At 34.4% G+C, this 23158-nt stretch overlaps 1 protein-coding gene across 12 annotated transcripts in view; it reads right to left on the bottom strand.

Moving 5' to 3' along the window:
• Positions 1 to 355: 355 nt before the first annotated feature.
• The window catches only part of NETO1 (neuropilin and tolloid like 1), an 84137-nt gene continuing 61334 nt past the window's right edge, over positions 356 to 23158 (bottom strand). For 3 of the 12 annotated variants that reach the window (XR_007200394.1, XM_048289298.1, XM_048289295.1), the window contains exon 11: positions 21412 to 21940. The gene's annotated coding sequence lies outside the window, so the exon portion shown is untranslated. The other 9 variants (XR_007200396.1, XM_048289299.1, XM_048289297.1 and 6 more) reach the window with 6 other exon arrangements.

Here is a 23158-nt window from a genome sequence, read left to right as displayed (position 1 = left end):
ATAGGACATGTCATTATCTTGGATAATGGAACAATAAAGACTTAAAATTTTTCTCATCTTTATAAATTCTCATGATAAAATTAAATACTTTAAAAAAACCCTTACAGTAAATTTGTAAACAGATAAAACTTCTATATTTGGAAAAGTTTTAAGGATTGTTGTTGCATGAATATCATAGAGTCATGTAAAAACACTATCACATTCATTAAATTATAGAAATCAGAAAAAAATTATGTCTAGACTTAGAATAGTCAACTTCAGACCATAAACCTTGAAACAATATTCAAAGAAAATTTTCCTTGTGTCAGTGATCAGCAGTGTACAACATTGAGGAGAACACAGCTGTTATCTAATGTTTAAAATATCTTTTTTTTTTTAATGTTACACATATTCTCCAAAAAATTTTTTGCTTGAGCAGGTTTCACAACAACACAACACAGTGACACAAACACCTATAAAGTGCAGTTTTGTGCAATCTATTCTATGAAGTCAACCTGCACTGATTAGAATTCATTTTTGAACCATAGTTCAGTCAACTTTAGACGAAATGCAATAATGACTCTGCTTTGGCAGTACTGTGATAAAAGCTCTACTGAAATAAAGGATTTTTTTTTCTTTGTTTTAAGTAGATTTTTAGGCACAGCGCCTGTAGTACTTGGAAGTAATTCACTTCATTAGGGAAGACTCTCTTAGCCCAGGGAAAATTATAATGAAAGAAATGTAAGAGGTTGTCATGTTAAAGACAGAGGTTTGTTTATTGGTGGAGGTAGCAAAGCCCTGTTCTGAAGAAAGAAGTAAAAGGTAACCAGACATCACTAGAGACACAATGTTTTCAATTTATGTACAGGCGTCTGGCCAGCAGCTGCTTCAGTGAAGGTACTGTATAGAATTGGAGTTGTGTCCCTACTGACAGTGTATTGAGAAACTATTGGGTACATTTGAGAGCCATTTAAATGCAAATATAATATGAGTTTGTCAGTGACTAAAAACAATCTTCCAGGCAATGGTGTTAGTAATTAGAAACCATCTGGTACCATGAAAGCTTACAATACTTTCAATATTTCCACAGGCCAAAAGGATGCAATTTATCTCCTATAACAACAGAAACACCTATGCTATATGTTAGTGCTCTGACAATTAATATGCAAAATCAGATCCATCTTGATGTTTTTCTTCTGGGGCAGTCCTGGAAAATAAATAAATGAGAAGTCTGGAAGAGAGAGTGCCATAAACTTCACAACGGAATTTTAAAGAGAACACATACAAAGAGATGAGTACCTGAAAAGATGAAGGAGCTGTGTTGAAAACTTTGCCTCCTTTTTACCTGATAAGGTTGTGAAAGACAAAGCAAAAGATGTTTGATAACTCATCTGTCAGATCTCCTTAAAAAATTATGCTCTGTATTTTCAGTGTGTGGTGTGTTGAAGTGGATTCAAAATAAACTAATTAAGGTAAATCCTTTCTCTTTTCTGGCCCTTAGAAGGGTGGGGTTTAGAATTTTCGTGCTTCAGAGATGAAAATGAAAATATTCTAGTCTATCCATCAAAACCTAAACTAACCTTCATCATCTTTGTTTCCAACCCAATATACTCTAGAGAAAGTATGGGCAAGTTATTCTCTATTAAAAACAAATCAATAACATCACATCTTCAGTCTTGATCTGAGAGATTAAGTGACAGTTGAATACTGACAAAAGATAATTTTAAATTTAAATTGGTAATTGCAGTATTTGCCTTCTTCAACACCATATTCGCATGACATTTACAATTGTCAACTTCACTTGGTAGTTTGCTCGACTTGAAAACAATACTGAACTTCAGCTCCAGAGTTTATTAGTTATAACCAGTTATTAAGGATATGGAAGAAAGCAAAATTAAGATATTTCATTTTGAGACTTTTAATAGCTAGAGAAAAAACAGGGGATGCCCACTGTAGCCACAAAAAATTGCACAATTAACTTGTTGAAACTGTTTTACACACAATGAAACTGTTGAAACATCCAGGTCTGTGTGTCTATCAAAGTAAAGAGGTGGTGGTTGATCCACAGTAGTTCTGATCTGAATAATGCAGGTTTCAAGGCTGAACAATCAACATCTGCAGACCATCTTAGAGCCTGTGTTTCTCAGACACAGCTGTGCTTCTCAGATTAAAAACTATAGAAACAGAAGCTGTTCCTAAACTTTATTCTTACATGTGCCAAAGTCATATCTCTATTTGCTGTTCTTATAATTCATGGAATATCTTCTTTCAAAAACTTTCCTCAAAAATAAAATATGGCAGAAGTACTGAAACTGAGCCATCAAAACAGTGAATAGGAAAGGTTTTGACTGTGTGTGAAGAGGGTGTTTGAGTGTCTGTATGTCTGTGTCTGTGTGTAGCACATTTCCACAGCTCAGTTGAGGAGCAGTATTATTTCTTTGTGTAGGTGAGTATGGCAATTGAGACTTTCTTTCAAGTTCTCAAGACACAGTATTCTCTATATACTAATAGTTTGGAATATATCAGCTCCGAGCAATGAAACTGATTTCCAAGGACATAAATCAATTTGAGACTCTCAACTGTGAATCAAAATGTTTTTTCTGTTTCTGGGTATAAATTGTCAGGTTAAGAGGTCTTGATATGCTTTTTCTTCTAACATGCATTGCTTCTACAAAATCAAAATTATCTCTCTCTAGTATTTATAAAAGATGCCACAACACATTAATGGATTGTTTTATACCTTTACTTTAATCATTACACACAGTATAAAAAATTCAAAACCACTTGCAAACGCCAATGCTTCGTTCAATATCCCTGTATGTAATAGCTACTTAAGTAACTAATTTCCATATCAGCATCCATTTGTTCTCTTTTTGTACATGAGAGGAATTATTTTCCTTTGTGCTTTTGACTTGCTGTAGTAGATAAACCTTAATCAATGAGACAAACCTATATAGATATTCAGTTCCCTACAGTTTTCAGTTCATTTTCTATGCCAGCTTGTTCATCAGCATGGTTTTCTAATGTTCAAATGTTTCACCTCTGTTCTCAGCTAATGCATACACATTATTTTGAAAAGAGAAACTAGCAATAAGATATTCCTAATATATTTGAAACAGTGATCATTTCATAGATAGCTACAGAATGAACATCACTTCAAAGATTCGAGTACAGCTCTTAGGTGGTCTGCAGACAATACAAATTTCTAGAGATAATACATAAATTTTCTGCAGATCACTGTCTGAACCAGAACAATATGCAATTTGCCATACTACAGTGTCATACTTGAATGAATTCTTGCATTTCATGTTTCTGTATTCTTTAAAAAAAAAACAAACCAAACCAAACCAAACCAAACCAGAAGTAAAGGAAAAAAGGGGATTTGTCTTAGGTAGACAGCTGAAAAGGAAGTCTAGTGACAGCCCTGTAATTTGGTCACTTTGAATTGCCACACTCTGTAAAAAAACATGCAGATTCTTTTTCAAGCTGAAGATGTAACTCATCATCTATAAAGTCCTTATTTCATAACATCACTCACTCACACAACTGATTCTCCAAATCCCCATTCATACTTTTCTTGCATGACTTTTCCTGCCAAATCTGTTGAAAGGTTTATAGTTTGTGCCCTTCACAGTCTGCTAGCTTATTTTTACTGAATTAAAATCTAATAACATAAATGACAGAAATAATTTCCTGAGTTTAAAGGAAAACAATTCCAAAATATTTTAGCAGTGTTATTATAGATTTTTTTCAAGAATATAAAGAGGCATATTATAAACATTCTCTTACAAGTTAGGAAAAGAGATTAATTACAGAAGGAAATATATTAACAGTTTTAATTAGTGTTATTGCTGAAGTCTAAGAACTAGCAATAAGAAAATAATAAAACAAAGTGAAGAGACTATATAAAATAAAAGAACAACTTTAACATTTATTAAGAAACTATACAATATAAGAGCAAATTTCAAAAACCAGTAGCCCAAAGTCACCCTCAAGACCATATCTATGATTTACATATAGGGATTTACAGTTTAATTTAATTATAATCTACTGTCATATCAATCTGACTTAGAGAATATAACTTTGGAAAATATAATGGTAAGCCTTTTCAGTGGTCAAAGAGAAATTTTGACCTATACAACATTTTAAACTGCAAAAATGGGGTCAAATAGGATCACATCAATCAAGGGTGACATGAACCATGACAAGAATCACCTAGTAATACACGGAACTTTTTATAAGAAAACAAATTATAGGGTGAAATAAATATCCCAATTACAATACGTTTTGATCATAAATTTCCCCTAAAATTTGTGTAAACTAACAAGATTAATGCATTTAATTTCAAATGGGAAAAGACATTTGTATTAAATATAAGAGTTCTTGAGGAGTTTCACTGTATAATTATATCTCCCAAACACATTTTTCAAGCAGGTCTGTTTCCATATAAGTTCTCTTTCAGTCAACCAGGAGACACTGTTTTAATGGAATTACTGTAAAGGTTGTAATTACCTCAGAAGCACCAACAATCTGTCCCATACTACTTGTTTATTAGTTTTGACAAAAAAAATATGCTAACTAAACATTGCAGATAACTCTTTCAGAGGTGCCACATAAACCAAAAATTTTCTTTCTATGCATCTCATTATGCCAAGGAAAGGAGGAACAAATTACTCTTTAAAAATGTCAGTTTTTGACAGAATTTTCTACAAGTGCAAGACAGCAATCACTTCAGGCTGTTGGCAAGAAATGGAAAATATGAACACCTTCACATAGAAGGAGGAAAAGGAGAAGAATGTATCAAGGGTGTCTGAATTTAGGATGTCCCTGAACATCTGGCAGAAATCTGTCAAGATCTTTCTTCTTCCCTTTGCAAATCAGTTGCCTTGGAGCTGTGAAAATTATGACTGGCAATGTCTAAGCCCTCTCCACTGCTACAATAAGGATTTCTGGAAGTCCAAAGGCTGTATCAACCATGTCACTATTGAACCTCCAGATTTTTGTTGGTCCTGATCACAATGTTTTAAGGTTCTCAGTTTGTATCAAGTGAGGATAGAGGCAAAAACAAATTATGTGCTCAAATACGTACATGTATTTTTGAGTTGATATATTTGTTTCTTTCATAATGATTATAGAGATAGAGGTAATTTTGGGACATAATTCATCAGATCAATGTTAAACAACTGCAGTGACATGAAAAGATTTCTGCTACAAAAGTGCTATCTGTAAAGGCAATTTTGAGCATCTCAGACATAGAGACAGTCCTGCAGATGGCCAAGTCAGAAGTCATGTAACTAATTAAGACTGAAGCCAAAAGCCCTGAAGCCATTGCTTAGCCTGTATTGTCAGGCATTCAGGATTTCAGACATTTACATGACCTAATTAGAACTATTTATTTGGAAAGTACAAGGGTTCAAGAGTTAGGGGAAGATTTATTTTTTTTCTAAAAACAACAACAACAACAACTAAACAGGAACTTTGCAACTCCCTTCTATTTCCTATTTTTTAAATAAATCCTTTAGTTTCCTTTAATTTTGTACCATATTGACATTTCTTTTATAGAAACTTGAAAATCATCACTCCTCATAGACAAATTGATGATTTTGTGTTAGTACTATCATAGTACAGTTTTTGTGACAGAAAGTAAAGTCCCTATTGACATCATTCCTTTTTAATTCTGAATGTCAGGAATTCACATACTAGAGTTCTGGGAGTTTTAAGCTTAAATAATCCCCTTTCCCTTGGAAACTAAGAAATACTCAGAAATGTATCAGCTTTGTTTCTCACAATTTAACAATTTATTTCATGGACATAAATCCCTACTTTCTAGATCAAATATTCTGAATCTGACCAGTAATGCTTAGACTTTAAAGGGCTTTCTTTGCTGTTAAGATAAACTCAGTGCTCCCCATGAGAAGTGAGTCACATACACAGCCATATTCATGGGTGAAGTGTGAGTATTATCGTCTTCGGTATCTTCTAAGATCTCAGAAAAGGATGCCACTTGCTTATCGCAGATTTTGCTGGGAGTTTATTCATTTTAGGAAGTAAAGGCCTGATCCAAACCCCGATGAAGTCAATGGAAAAAGTCTCCCATTGACTACAATGGGCTCTGGATCATGCCCTAAGTCCATTCTCCTCATTAATGCAGGATTAATGATAGGATGTCTTTCCAGTAGCCTGGAGTACTTAAGATCTCGGCAATTTCAGCTGAACAAGTTCACTTTAGCTTGCCATTCCATTTGGAATTTGAAAGGTGAAGTCAAGGTCTTTTTCAGCGACAAGAAAACTTTAAATGGAGGCATTTTCAGTTCCTGGTTATAGTCAATCCCACCAGTTCAGTGAAAATCCTTAGGCATCCTAATGAGAAAACAGCAAGAACAAGTGGAGCCAAAGAAATTTATGTTGCTCAGGACACACTTCAGAAATACAGTGTAGACTCTGGTTTGACCAATGAACAGATGCATGTTGATGCTTTTGGAGAGATCAGTCTAGAACCTGACTACGAAGGACAAATTAAAAGATTATAGCATAGTTAAATATATAAGGTTTTTGTTGTACTTCTTTTTAAATTAACAGATAAGGAAACAGGTGACATTTCTCAAAGTGTTTTCTCAGTTTGCACCAGAAAGCACCACCAGTTCATAAATAATGAAAAGTGGCAGAAAAATATTACAAACAGGAATAATACCTTTAAGTTCTCTGAAATTGCAGATGTGAATTGGGATTGTTATGCTAGCACAAACTTTGACAGACAGACAGTAAATGGATAGAATAAGTATAGTGTTATTAAATCAGATATAAAATATATCTGTATTAAGATCAGTCTTATATAAAATAAAAATCTGAAACAAACATAGTTTGGTATATTACTGTTTAAAAATTGTGTTTCTGATAAAGTACTGGATAGATCAGCCATTCCAAAAGATCTCTAGTGCTATTCACTACTCATATTTCATTAAATTGCCATTAGCATTATTCATTATTTTACCCTGATTATTCATATTGACAAGAATGGCTCAAAAGTTGAAGCATTTTTTCTAACCCAATTACTAATTGTTCTACTAAAAAATATCATCCAAATTGCCATGTACCTTATGATAAAGATATTTCTAAAGTTATATTCAAGGACTTAAAAAAATCAATGGAAGTTTGCTGTAATTTCAATAGTATTTGCTATTGGAAGGTCAGCACATTCATTGATCTATAAATGCTTGCAAACCTGCCACCATCCTCCCACAAAGCCAGTGAAACACATTCAAGTTTCACACTTTGAGTTTTACTTCTTTTTTACCAGAGACATTTCTGCAATACTGTTTGACCACGCACATTTAGTTTTAAACAACTTAAAAGCCTGCTGACAATTCTTATACTCATTAATTTTAGAGATAAAGGAAGCAGATCTTAAATCGCCTCATCAAAATATGGCAGGAATAGGTTTATTTTGCATATGTATAAATAAAAACTTGCTCATCCAAGGACTCTCCCAATATACAGAAAAACCTCATGTTTGGATCCATGATATGAATCACCATGGGCTCACGTATTTCTCTCCAAATTATCTTAATATTATAACAAAATGATATAGTTTGTACCTCTTTCTTTGCCTTGATGAATTAAAAAAAAAAGACAAAAGCACCTGATTACTTTGCTGCAAAATAAACATGTAATTTTTCAAATCTTGCCAGTTTCTGTCAAAGGAAAATTTGCTTGCACTACAGGATAACTTTAATGACATCTGAAACTCACATAGTCATGATCAACATCAAGGAACACCTGATTTGAGTCTAACATGTATTTCTTTTTCTCCTCCACCTAAAAATTCTGGCCAGATATACTACTTTACCTTAGAATATAGTATTTAGTAAGACAAAAGCTATCCCAATTGCAACTCTGTTGAACAACTCCAAGGAGTGCTTTCAGTTTAACTCAGTATCTTTTTTCCATCCCTTCATTCTTACTGAAATTCATTTTACTCAGCACTGCTTCATTCAAATCGTAGGCTGAAAGAGAAAATGAAAACATCCACCACCTGGATCAGGTGAAAAAAGGAGAAAATTCATGCAGTTTAAATGCTGTTGTCTGGAGCTAGTATAGACAAAATAGTTTCCCATCTATTTGTTTAAATAAAAGGCATTAATTTGCTTTCACGTGGTTTTCAATTTATCCATTTATCACTTTCAGATGAAAGGCATGGTTACAATCAGCAAGATCAATAGATATCAAAGCTCTTTAAGCAAGGTTTAGCAACTGCTTGCTTGACACATATATAGCTTGGCTACTAAAATTAGCCTGTGCCATTGGATTATAAATAATATCTTGATCTATGGTTCCCATTTGACTTAACTAAACAAATATTACATTCCTGCCCCTAGAGTCTTACAGTGACACTGGCCAGATTTCAAACCCTGGAAGCTGTCCAGGATGTACAGTGCATAGAAAAGACTGTACATTGATTTTCAGGCAAAAGAAAATAATATTAGTCAAGATGAAATGCTTTACTGGAGAGGGCTTCACAGCACAATGTATTGAAAAAGATTCTTCCTTGTCCTTACAACATCTAGAGCAAGGAACTTAAAATGTGCAGGAAAACACTCAAGCACCCTCCTCAGAGGGAAAAGTTAATGACATGATAACATCCAACATATTCTTTAAGCTAGTTTTAAAGTCAACAATTAAACAAAGTTATTCAGACATCAGATAGTTGTTTTCAGCAGTTTTAAGTCTTTCAATATACATGAGACAGACATTTCAGATCAGTCTGTAATATTCCTTAGAGACCTAGATAAATCAATAAACAAGGCCATAATGTATTTGGAAGACAGTTTTGTCATTAGAAAACCTTGTAAGCAGCCAGCAGTTTAATTCTTACAAGGAGTGGGAATTGCTGTCATGCCTCCAACACCCTACACCCTGTAATTTAGGTTTTTAAAATGAAAAAGTAGACTTAATGACATAACACACCATTAGAAATAATGTTTTATCTTCTCTACATCAGTAGATTGGGTAGGATTTCACTTTCTCCCCTTCTAGTCCCCTACTGTTATTAAAGCCAAGTAAAAATCTAAATTTTCCATAATTTCAGATGCTCTAGAAAGGCCTTCAGTTACCATCTTGCATATACCAATGTGCAGTGTGTACTTGCACAGAAGAGAGATAACTGGAATATTTTTGGCCTTGCACATAAGGCCCAAGTCAATAACTGTAGTGCAAAATCTTTGCTTAGACCAAAGTTATGATTTTCAAATATTTGCCTGAATGGAGGATAATACACCTTTTTTCAAGTATTAGCCAGGCAATACTACTGGTACATACACTGTCACCCAAGTATATGGTCACCAGAACAAATCTGAAGGAAAATCAAGCCAGAGTCACACAGATTCATAAATATTGTAAGTGACTTTCAAGATCACCTAGTCCAGCTATCAGCCTCACACCACCATAATCACCCCTAAACCATATCCCCAAGTGAGAAACCTGGGCTCCTCTTGAAGGCTTCCAGAGAGGGTGACTCCACAATCTCCCTGGGCAACTTATTTCAACACCTAACCACCATTCTCAGTGATAAATTTTTTTCTAACGTCTAATTTGAACCTTCCCTGGCACAACTTAAGGCCATTTCCTCACATCCTTTAGACTGAAATATGACAGAAGTGACTGACTCCCACCTCACTACAACCTCCTTTCAAGAAGTTGTAGAAAGCAATGAGGTCCCACCCTTCAGCCTCCTCATTCCCTTTCCCTTCTTCTCTCCACCACTCAAATAGCTTCCTTCTTTGTACAAGTATATACCAGAATTCAAGAACATTTTAGAGGTGCCTCTTTGCCCACATCTCCTGCTTCAAGCTTTTATCTGAATCTGTAGTCCCTGATATCACATTCCTTTCACCTGTATTGTCAGACATAGCAACTAATGCTACAAACTGGATCTAAAGGCCTTATTTTCAGTTGTCCCTGTTGTAAGAACTGATCTGACAGATTTAAAAAGAATGAATGGATATAAACTTAATGAGACTTCAGAAATTAATCCAGCTATCAGTAATATTAATCTTGTTTTCACAATGGACATTTTGTGAAATATAAAGGAGATTTATTTTCTCTGGAGAGTCTGATGAGCTAGGATTTTTAATGATCAAATACATTCTTTTCCTTTTTTTCTCTTTTTTAAATTAAAAGAGGAGATAGAGTGTATGTTTGCTCTCATACCCCTTATTCATCATCTCATTTCCCAACTCATACTCAGGCAAGCATATTTGGTAGATTAGGCCTCCACTAGAAAAAAAAGTTCCTGTTTTTTCTCTCTTTAGAAACCATCAAAACTAAAGCATATCCTGAAAAGTTTTAAAATAAAACATCCCCCCTTCACCTACACACAAAGGAACTCTTAATTAAAACTTACTGAAGGACAGAAGAAAAAGCAATAACACAATATCAAAGAACATGTGGATGAGAAGGAAGCATTCACCCCGAGATATTTAATATTTTAATTGGTTATCTGGAAGAAATAAGAAACTGTATCTTATGAGTCTGACTCTAACGTTATTAGTTAGTGGCAAAAAGCCCAGTGAGTTCAATGGGGCCAAGATGAAGCTCTAATTGAATTAGAAACTGACTTCAGATACAATGTTACCTTCTTCCCTTCATCTTCCCATTTTAGCAAAAAGAAATAAGAAAGATTTATTGAAATCCGTCACAGAGGCAGGTAATTGAGTTTGTTTTGACCTGGATCAAAACAAATAAGTATTCATGAGGAGAGTAGTTTTGACTATAAATTCATTGAAATAACAATACTGGACATTGAGATTTCCAACAGAAACTGACTATCTTCCAGAAGTGTTTAAAACCTGTCCTGCACTAAAATCTGAGGTGTCTCAAAACCTTGGTGACAAGGTAGCTCTGTTTGAACACAATAAATACTGAACTTTTCCCTGAAAAATAAGTGAAAATGAAAAATTATTTGATAGAAAAAGACCCTTGTCCTTATAATCCCCTCTGCCAGTAAGTCAGCACTTACTGTAAATTCAGATAAGGTGTAAGTTCACATAAGGAGGGGTTGACAAAAGAAAACTTCTCTCCTTTTCACTGGTTGCAAGATGACTTATCAGTTGTTACTGGTGAAGGAGCAGCAATAATACACTAAGACAAGACCTCCATTTCCCTTTTCCAACACCACCTGAGGGTCTTTTTTCCTCCAGAACTGCTACTGATTACTGCCACCTGTGTGACCTTAGTCATCTGTGAGAGTGGCTGAGCTGAGAGGAAGGGAATCTGCTATCTAAGGCATTTGTGAAGCATCTCTTCTTCTGTAGGGATTTTCTTCCAGCCCATAGAAGCAGGAGCTTCCAAATTCTACTGGAATAGCAGAACTGAAACATGGAAAGACAGAAAGCACTATCAGAGCCTGCCTTCAACTGGATGGTCTCTCAGATGCTGTTACCTGAAGCTGTGAATTCAACTCAATGGAAATAATTCTAAACTAATTGCCTGCAAGTGCAACACTCTAACCGTTCTTGCATTAAATTACTCTTGTGAGAATTATTCCCTTTCTTTTTAAAGACAGATGTTCATTAGATCAATAGGGAAAGTGAAAGAAGAGGAGTAAGGAGGATTCCCTTTCCTTGACCCACTGGTTAGTGTGGGAGACAGAGGAGTAGAAACTCCTGCAATTAAATGAGGTTTTGATTTACAACCCTGGAAGAAACTAGGTCTGGCTTAATAGAAAGAGATTTATAGATCTTAAGCAAAAGGATTACAAGCCTGTGTTCCTGTAAGTAAAAATGTACACTGGGTGTTCTGGTAGAGGGTTTTAAATATAATAGTGTGATTTTATACAGTTGAAGTTAAGAATGTAGATGGTATAAGAGAGACATCTCTGTGTACGTGACATGAGAAGTTATTGGTCAAGACACAGCTGCATTGCAGTGAGAAGTGCCACAGGTGATAGGTCATATATCTAAAACAAAGTGTCGTTTTAAGTGCCTATTGGATTAGAAAGTTATAAATTACCATGTAACTCTAAGTCTTGTGACTCGCCATTATTCGGAGGTGTTGTAAAATCTCACGCCTCGGCTGATGCGTTTTGTTGTTTTAAACAATAAATTCGTGTAATCGCATAGTCCCATCTCTTGAACTTATTTCTTCCGACGAGTGAACACGCAGGAAATTCGACATTACAGGCCATTCTCTTTCATGTGGAAGGCTAAGTTTGAAACCTCCCAGATCAGTTTCAGAAAGAGTTTCATGAAAACTAATGCAGATGAGCAATCACCTTTTAATAAATTAGAAGAATGTCAGACAGCCGTAACCTGCCTCTCATGTTCTTTTTGATGGCAGCAAAGAAGCACTTTTACAGAAGTGGGACTTTATTTACAGTACTTTGGTTTCTGATGAGTTAAGAAGTCTAAAAAAACTCTTGAAGTTTTTCAGCTGAGGCGGTTTCCTTCCCTACTCTCCGTGAAGTGGCGCAGGCTGGGGAAATGACAAGTACCCATCTTTCCTCTGGTTTCTGTTGTGCTTAAGCCAGAAATGGTTCAACCCATACAAGATCTTGAATCAAGATTCAGCTTTGAGACATTACATACCTTTGACTAACAGCTTTTAACATTAATTAAGAGGGATTGAAAGAAACAGAAACCATGAACAAAATACAAATAAAGTTAGTGTGGAGTTTCCTTAGTCATGATCTGGTTGAGTAGATGTTTCCTAAGCATTGTGACATTTTAGCTGCATCTTTTTTCCCCCTGAATAAAACACTGCCTTCAGAAAGTGAATGGATAAGTCTTTTTAATATATGTTCATCATCATATAAATTGAAATATGTTTTGCAATGCCAAGCATAAAATATTCTGGAAATGGATGAGAGCCTTCCTTTGTATTTCTCTGTCCAACTTCTTTGTGTAATATCAGTCCAAATACTTGCAGCATTAGCTTGGACACATTTGCAGTTTTCAGCAAGCTGATGACTGCTTATTGCTGTCTGGGGACAAATAAGCTCCTCTGTTCATAATAGAGTGTCCATGTACCTGGGAGATATGCATACTAAGTGATGGAAAGCATGCCACATTAGAAAATTGATTGCATATGTCAGCATATGCACCACATTTTAACAAATTAGTCTGCATTTAACTCCACAATATGCATGGTTTGGAGTGGGGAGAGATTCATGACTTTTGTTCAAACTTGAGCTTTCTGCAGATTTTTTTAATCTAGAATGCATTTCCTGTTGAAAACAGCAAAGGCAAAATGCTGTAATATTCTCATATCATGTTTATTGGATTTATGAATTTTATGAAACATCAATAATCTTGCAGAAGGCTTGCATAAGCATCAACCTTACATGTTATGATTGAAAGCCTGTACCAGCACAGAATTCTTCCCAAACAATACATTACCCAAGCAGTAGACATAGAGATAAGCATTATTATTATGACAAAAGCAAAAATCTGGTTTATGCTTTTGTTCTCTCTTTCTCCTTCACAATATTTGCTATTATTTTAGAAATCAGCATATGAAAAAGGACAAAGGAAAGATCCTTAGAGGTGACTCCATACTGCATTTTCGCTAAAAGGTCCTATTCTAGGGTTCTGTGGATGGTGTCCTTGAATGTCACATTACAATACATCGCTGTATTTTCTCCCATTTTTCCAACAATGCTCTATGATTACAATACTGACGAGATGCCATAGCTATGCAATCTTTTGCTAGTCTCAATAGGAGTTCCATATTGGAGTTCCTGTGATCTATACATGATCTATATATGATCTATAAAATAAGTGAAGTAGTGGAAATTGTTGGAACTGTCTGGCCAATGTCTTTAAAAAGCATTTAGGAATGTAGAGAGTCCATAAATCTTAGAAGTAGATGAGCACAACTTAACTAACATGTTAGCAAACAATACCTGACCCAGGTCTAAAAACAATCACCATAAACTCCTTAGAGGATTTGCAAGTTATCCAAAAGGAGCAGTAGAGGCTCCACCCCATGGTATGCTGTACATTAATTTTAGGCACAAGTGTACAATTATTTATTTACTTACCACTGTTGGGGTTTTGCATGATTTTTTTTCTTTATCATCCTCCTTTGATTTCCACTTTTTCCTGAATGCACTTTGAAACTGAAGACAAGGACTCTTTTCACAGCAAAAATACAACCTGGCAAGTTGAAATTTTAGAGTTCTTTTTCCCCTAGCAGTAGAAGTGTGGCTCTAGTACTCTGATTGTTCTTTGCATTGAGAAAATGGATTATTAATCTTCAGATGCAAAGTTTTTCTTCTTACTTCTGACACGGCTGGTATTCAGCACTGAAAAAAGTCATCTCCAAACTGGATAGCAGATCCTGAGAGAGCTTTGAAATATTAATAAATGTCAAGGAGTGAGGTGAGATAACAAAATTTAAATCTTCAGAACTTCATGCTCAAGCTAAAAGTCATTTGAGCCATAGTGTTAAATAATAAATACTTGATAGGTGTTTATCAGCAAACAGGTTTCAAGAATGCTAAAGAAAATCCAGATAGAGCGATAGAACATATTTTAAATTAAATTAGCTACCCTCTAATTTCTACTTTAATTAGTAAAATGTAAAGACAGATAAAAGGCAAAATAGATATGTAGTTAAGGGTTAACTGAACCAAATTTTTCATCACCCACTAACTTCTGTTATTACCATCATAGCTGGAGGCGGGTTTTGGAGTCCTAACCAAAATGACAAGCGGTCTGTCACAAAGAGCCTTCTGAATTATCAGCTCATTTAGTGCCATCAGCAACAGAAGGTGCTGAGGCTTAGAGGCTGGATGACAAGATTCTGATTCAGGAACTCTAAGAAAGAAACTTCCTATTTACTTAATTGGCTATTATGCCCCTGGTATGTCACAGCTTTAAATCATACGCCTTATAGTAAGGAAACCAAAGGGACTTAAATTTTGTAGTATTTCAAGGTGTATTTACTAGGTTCAGAATCACACACCATACTTCCAAACACTTTCACTACCATGATCTACTTCTGTTCCTTCTTAAATATTTCATTTTATACCTCTCATTTAAATGGATTGTTCATCCCAACGCACAGATTTTACAGAAAGGAGCCTGTGGAAAATCTGTTTGATTAATTCTGAGATGGAAGCAGCACTCATTTTCTAAAAGCATTTTAAAAGTTTCTAAATATTCCCTCTCTTTTCTCCATATATTCCAAACAGATGTGTGTTTAAAACTTCATGCTATATAAGGTTTATGTCCCTATTGAGATTTTCATAAACGTTTATGCCTGTTGAGGTTTCTATCTTTTGATCAAATGCAGTTGAATAATAAAATCTTAGGGAATGAAAATCATGCAGAACTTCTAGAGAAATTTCCTATTTTTATTTTTATGCATATCAAATCTAATAATTTTCTAGCAGCACATTGTGATCCAGCTAAACTCTAATGATAATTGATAGACTTTTTTATAAAGCTGTATATTATATCCCAGAACAGGAAATATTTTTTCTTCTTTTTGAGCCCCCACAAGCTACTGAGCTGCAAAAGAGATGCTAATCTGATAGACATATAAAGACTACAAAGTTTGCATCACAAAAGGGATAAGTAAAACTAAGAATTCTAGCTGAATTTAAGGAAAACAATCACAGACCTGAAAACTGTAGCATATTTAATAAAAATGTCACATAATCTTTGCCACCTTCTGCTATGAACTCTAGGTTTTCCATGTTAACATTACTCTCTTTTTCAATCACCAAAGAGATGGCAATATTAACAAGTGGAGGTGCCATATTGACATTCTAAAAATGTAAAATTTAAATAATTAATAGTTAAATAATATTTGCCTAGATTAGTGTAGACTTTCTACCAAGACACTGAAAGCTAACAAGATATTTTGTGTCACTAAAGTTATTCTCAAATGACAGCACAAGTCTCTGGGACTGGATCTTTGCCATGCAACTTAGATAACAGTTGAAGAAATTCTTCCTGCAGGCAGAGCTTTACTGTACTGTTTCATTACTAAAGAGGTGCCAGATATGCTCAGAATATCAAACAAAATCACCCCATGGGTGTTTTCTACACCAAAATCAGTCAGTAGAATGTGGGAGTGAAAAAGTTGGAAAGGAATTAAAAACGTCTTCCATTTGGCAAGGAAAACTCAAAATGCAGAAACTTGGCTCTGAAAAAAAAGAAAGACAGTAATTCTTTCTGACCAGCAAAACCAGTTGTCTTTAAAATAAAGGATATCAGCACCTTAAAGATTTTTAAGTGTTAAATTTTAAATTGGTATACAAATATAAAATCACTCCTATTCCTCAGCTGAATTTTATCTTACGATAATATGAAATTTATTACAAAACTGAAAGGTAGCATTGGGCTTGTATAATAAATAAGGGTTCAACTGTTAGCCTTGTAACTTCTGAAAATATTATTGTTGCTTTGATCATTGGGAAAATATGCTTAATTTAGATTTCTAGTGTTCTCTTTCATTGTTTTACTTCCCTTCTCAAACTTACATGTATCACCTTATAGCATTAATTTTTCTTTGAATCACTGATTTTTAAAACAAAGGGAAAGAGCAGATTACTTGCGTTGAAAACTCCTCTAGCACTAAGAAATGAGAATGAAGCTCTCCTTCCCCAGTATAAATCATATTTTTGGCTTCACTAAAGACAGTGAAAGTCATTCACTTTCAACAAACTGATTTTTCCTAACTAAAACTTCCACTGAACTCAGAAAAAAGCAGGATCTAGAAGGAGGATGTGACTAAAGCATGAATCAGGCAGTGCAGTTTTAGAAGTAAAATTTCAGATGGAAGGTGTTTTCATTTAGTTGATCCAGGTGAATGGTTCACTGAACCAGATACATCAATCTAGCATCTGTGCAAAAAAAGCACCTATTTTTTTCTTAATAGTTGCTTCAAGCGCCATGGGTACTTTTCACATCCAACTAAACTAAATACCAATAGTTGCTTTCCTGTAAAGCCACTAATTTTTAAGTAGCTAAGTGTGTTTATTATGTACCTTTCTGGAGCTCAGGAGGACTCACTGAATAATGGAAAACTTAAAAGATCTAAATAGCTAGATGTTGCTGATGCTGCATGTGGAAGCAAAAGACTACCCTCATAGGCCCAGTAAGTCCTTGTCTGCCTACATTTATGCAAGAAGCTGTTAAATCCTTGAAGAGCTCTGAATAGAATTGGTACTCACAGTTGTGGCATCCTTCTCCTTGGGATAAAGAAGGCTTGAATTGCTGTTTTCCTTTATCTGAGATGAAGTGATGAAATGATGCTGCACAGTGCTGGTCAGGCCTGTTACTTTGGTAAAGAAATCTAAGCAGTCTTGCTCATTCCATTTTTCATCATGGGCTTCTTAAATTGTCTCTCTTCTCCCAGTTACAATTCATGGCTTGAAGGGGATAGCAGCTTCCCTTTTTTCCCATAGTGACCTTGTTGGGAGATTGTGGATCAGCACAATTCCTTTTCCTGGGAAAGAAAATGGATGGAAGCAGCAACTTCTGCTTCTTCTGGTAGCTGATGTTCTTACCTTGCAGATGATAGCTCTGCCACACCACTGGCAGGTGTTTGCCAGGCTGTGGACTGTTTTAATAGATATGTGAAGGAGGCTAGGACAAGAATTTGTGTTGTGTGGAGATACATACTAATATAAATACAGCACAGAAGAAAGCATAGAAGTGCTGGAAATGGTTTGACAATGGTGGAAACTGGGAGAAGAAAAACAGTGGATGAACACTGAGGTATGGCTATCACAGGAGCAGTCATGCCAACACATGGAGGTAGACAGCCCAGACAACACTGATGTACAGTCATTAAAATGCAGATCCAGTATGCCTAATGAGCCCATCCTCCTGTCCATCCCAGTGCACCTTCATAGCTTTTGTTGTGCTGTATAAATTGAGGGTGATTAGGATATGCTGAGATCCCATGTTTTCATTTTGCTGTTTGTAGGCAAGGTATGGATTAAGATGGTGCTAAAGTGATGGATGGGAAAGAACTTGATGGATGCAAGGGTAACACAAAGGCAGAGGGAGCTGGTAGGATTTCAGCATTTTCAGTGAATTTTGAGGTGAGATGGGAACAGAACTAAACTCGAACTAAACTCACTGTGGACAGAAATGAAAGGCAGCAAGGGATAAAGATGTAAAGTGATCATCAAAGAGTAAAGGGAGATGATCCTAAGGTAATGATGAATAGCAGTGGAGTTGTGAGTATAAGACTTCACATCAAATGCTGAGTCAGAAGTGAGGAGATAAGATATTTTCGGATCAGATACAGACTTCTGTGTTCAAAAGAGGTTTGAATGGTGCAGCTTTTGTCCTTTGTATATGCCTTAGTATTTCAGCTGTGCTCCCTCAGCTGAAATATCTTTTAGGGATCAGGGAAATTTATACATAAAGTAGAAGACACACAAAAAAGGCCAATTTCTTGTTTGTAGGACAGTGTTCTATAAGGTATTACTTCTGTCTTTTGGAGCTGGACATGAAAAATATGTTTTTATTTGGTAGTTAAAGAATTTATCTGTCCTAAATTAATTTGCAAATTTGGGAATAGGTATGAGCAAAATTCCTTTATATTCTTCTTCTAATTATAATACTTTCAGGTGTTTCTTTTCTTTGTCTGATTTTGTTTTGGGGGGGTGGGTGGGTGTGGGTGCTAACTATTGCTCTTTAGCAAGAAACCTTCCTACTTTCCTATTTTCTATTATTCCCTTTCTTGGTTATATTGTTGATAGGTTCAAGAGAATATCTCCAGCATAAAAATTGAGAAAAATTGAAGGATAAGGTGCTAACATTTATCAGAGCCTTTTTTTTTTTTTTAAGCTGCTTTTAAAATTGTGAAGATAGAAAAAGTTTAAATGAGGATGGTTTACAATATGGACTTCCTGATATTTTTAAATGATGCTGCAGAGAGTCCTTGACAAATTGAAAAGCCATATTTCCTGGAGCAGAGGAAAATGGTTGGGTGTGGTTGTTCAACTATCAGGCAAAAAGAAAAGTATATACATAACATGGAGGGGGAAAAAAAGCAAACCACACAACTATAAACAATATTTCAATGCACTATGATAACAAAACCTCATTTTTAAAAAATATGTGAGAAATAAGCATACTGTCAACATGGCTGTAGGTCACCCTCCTTCCACCAGTCAAACCAAAATGATCTAGTAACTATCACTCTTAGTTTCAGCTTAAGGAAAACATGAGGTAAAAAGCATGAAGCTAGGTCTAGGAGCTCAGCTAATCCACATTAATATTGTGCTATCCAAGCTAAAATTGTGTTATATAATATTAACACATATAGCTGTGTTAATTTAACAACCCAAACTTCCTTTCCATAAAATGGAAAGCTTGTTTGAACTTCTCTCTGGTTGTAAACAAGTAGCTTCATAATGATGAACAATATTGATAGGAAAGGAAAACTGTTTACTTCCAGCAACAACCCCTTTTACTTTAATATTTTGAGTTTCATAGATCACATTAAGATATCCTACTATTGTGTGATATGAAGCAAATATTATCTTTACTGTTTGCAGTATAGTGGACTAGGCTACTATTTATGCTTACTATACAAATAATTTAATTACTTGAAATGAAATATTTCAATGCTAGTATTTTATCTGGGTTTGAATTAATTTTTGTTTATATTTTTAATAGATATAATTTTACCCTGTTCCCCCAGTATACACATATTTTGTACTTACAATGGTTTTTGTTTAAGGGCATACCTAGCTCTTAGACAATATATTTCTAAAGGAGTTTCCAGGATCAAGCATTACCATTCTCACTCTGAATGGCTTGACTTGTTCTGTTTACACAACTTTTTATGTTTTTCCCTCCTTTTTCTGTGGCCCAATTACATATTTTTAAAAGAAAGCAAAGATGTGTATGCAATGTAATTATCAATATCCGTGTCTTCTCCAGTTAAATTCTTTCAGTTAGCACTTCGCTGGAAAAACATTAAAATTCATTTTATTGTGTATTTGTCTAGGAGGGACTAGACAAACTCTGTGTTACAGTGGGATTTAGGCACTTAAATATAAATATATGGCAACTCTAAAAAAAAAAAGTTCAGCATTTTTCTGTGAGACCAATATAATTAATTCAAAGCTAAATTAATATTTAGATTTTTCCTTATATATTTATTTATACACTATCTCCAATAGTAAATATTTATAAATATACATACAAGTGTCTGCATGTATATGCATTTCTTTTAGCAAGTCTTTCATTCTTCCTTTATTTTATAATGGATGCAAGGATGCATCCATGTTAAGCACGAATATGGTAAATATCTTAACATAATATATTTTAAAAAAGAATGATGAGCTAGGACTTGGAAAGGTTAAGGGAAAAGAAACAGTGATAAATCGTATGAACTTGTGAAGAGATACTGATCTGGAAATGAGCTATTAGTGCATGCTGCAAACCCATGTAACTGAGGGATGACTCAATGACTCTCAATGACTGCACAGGACAGAGGACTGTTTTTGCAGCTAATATGTGATAACAAACAAACTATTCAAGCTAGAAAAAATGCTGTCAAATACATTGTAAATATAAAAGTAGTCAAGTACCTGAAACCCTTCTTCTCATGTCACTACTAAGTCACAGTTGTAGAAATCAGATTTTCTGTATTTTAATTATGCAAATTATGTATTATATATTTAAATAGCTCATATAGATCACCTTATTTTTTATGTCATTCTTTTAGGTTTTCTTGTTTCCCATCTACTTATAGTTTGGGAAGATAGATGGGATTCTTTACACTTTTTCCAATAGCAACATTTTTATGCAGAAAACCTTAACAACCATGAATGACACAAGATGTTTCAGAAGGAGCTGGGATTTGTTTTGGAAGAGAATTTGGAAGATGCACTTTAAATAGATAATGAAACTATGATTTTATGCACAGTTATTGAGTTCTTAAATGAGGGGGCTTTCAACTTTACATAATAGTGGCTCTTCAACCTATAATAATTCCTTAATAACGTAACCTCTCAGGTTTGATTTTGGTGTTCGTTACTAATACTTATAGCTTGAATTACAAATATAATTTTATCTTGCCTAAGGAAGTGGTTTATGTCTGTATTTCTAAAATTGGAACCCAACCATAAGATTTGTGTAACTGATAAAAATCTGCTACTCTACCATGCTGAAGCAAACTTCCTAATAATCTCCATGGAAATTAATTAGTTAAGAGTACAGAACTGAACACATAGGCTATCACAAACCTTTTAACTGAAATTAGGTGATCAACCTATCATGAACTCATTTAAACCTTAAAAAATTAATGTATTCTGTTTGGTAAGTGAGAGATGAGAGACAGTTGATTCTCTGCTATATCTGTGTTTCAGGTTCCTAGAAGTTACATTTTGAGCTTAATCTCCTGAATTACACAGGATTGATAAATTAGGTAAAAGAAAACATTGCATTAAACTCAAGGTACGAAATTATTATACATTGTTTTATGTATTTTTATATAAAAAGTTACAAGTAGCAAGCATATGACACAGAAATGGAACAGTAACAGCAATAACTGTGAATGCATGCTTTTTACAATGTATCTAATAAAGGGATTTTTGCCAACTCAAATATTCAGTAACATACATGCAGATTAATTTCTCAGTGTCAAATTCAGTCATATTGCTAGATGCTTATCCAACAAACGTTTCTATTGAAGTGATTATGAGTGGCTAAATACCTGATTTCAATAAATTGTTCCTGAAATTGGGAATTTTACTTGCAACAAAAAGAAGAGAGAAAAAGAAAAAGAGAAATGACTGATAAGCATAATAACCAAAGTCTTATTGCCTTCTAGTAATTTTACTCAACACTGCTGAATTTTTTCATGATAAGAGAATAGCTGGTCAGAGAGTCCATAAAACCTCTAGCTGGTGTTTCCAAGGACGATAGTTTCATATTTCATTGTAGCATGTTCAAAATCACCCAGGAGCGCACTATTCTCAAGCAGTCTATATAATGAAAACAACGTACATATAACAAAAGTTCAATGTAAATCTTCTTCCACATATCACACAACATACAAGTAAGTAACAGACATAAAACAGATCAACTTAAATAAAACTGTGACTTAAAAAACCCAAAAAAATAAAAGGACAGTCTCAGGAACTAATTTCTTCCTCAAATTTTCAGCAAATCTCCAAATATATTTAGTAACTAAGGAGCACTTGGTGGCCAGAAACCAAATTACAAAAGAAATCTAATTTTTCTGCAATGGGAATATCTTGCTAAGGAAGTAAGATATGTCTATACTTCTTAGGTTTGCATAAAGGCAATTAAATTAAATTGGAAAATTGTCCACTCTCTCTTTCAGTCAGCTGAGAAAATTCATATGGATTTTTCCATTCAGAGTTTGCATGATGCCATAAATAGTTGTCTGAAAGCAAAACAAAGTTAAAATACACTCTCTCTGAGGAAAAAAAATGCAGAAAAATAATTTACTTAAACCATCTACAGGCAATAAAACCATTAATGCATTATTTAGCTGTAAAATTGCTTTATACATATATACACATAAAAATGTATATACACATATCTATGCTTATATGTACACATATATAAACTGACAGACTAGCAGCTATCTACAACTCCATTATAAACATCTGAGATTATGTTTTTTAAGTGCTGATAAAAATTATGCAAAATTAAAAGCTTAGGAAAAAACTCCAAAAACTAAGTTTCATTTGAAAACATTAACCTCAGTGGTACAGAATCTTTAAATTTATCAGTACTAACACACACTCTTCCCCCAACATTTCACAAGATTGGATGACAAAAATGAACCGAAAACAGACAGTTCCCCATCTTACTGACTTGAGTTAAATTGCCAAGTTTTACATTATATTTGACATGCTGGGACTCTAACTTTTATTTCCATAAATAATAATTAATAAATAAATAAATTAAATACAAGAGCCATGCAAAGCACATGACTTTATAATGCGTTTGGAATGAAGATTGTTTTTATCTAGGGGCTGACTCTAACTCGGTCAAGAATAAGGAATTAACAGATTTTGCTTAGTTTGCAATGCTAAAGTAGTCATCTGCCTTTCAGGTTTTTTAGCATTCAAACCTAACTACCTACAAGATGACATAAAATTTGAGACCTAATACACATTTTAGCAGTGTAACACAGAAAAATGGAAAGCAACAGATGGTTCAATTGCTGT

This window comes from Corvus hawaiiensis, chromosome 30 (genome assembly GCF_020740725.1).
Source record: "Corvus hawaiiensis isolate bCorHaw1 chromosome 30, bCorHaw1.pri.cur, whole genome shotgun sequence".
Taxonomy (NCBI): Eukaryota; Metazoa; Chordata; class Aves; order Passeriformes; family Corvidae; genus Corvus; species Corvus hawaiiensis.
This window is presented reverse-complemented; position numbering and strand designations above follow the sequence as displayed.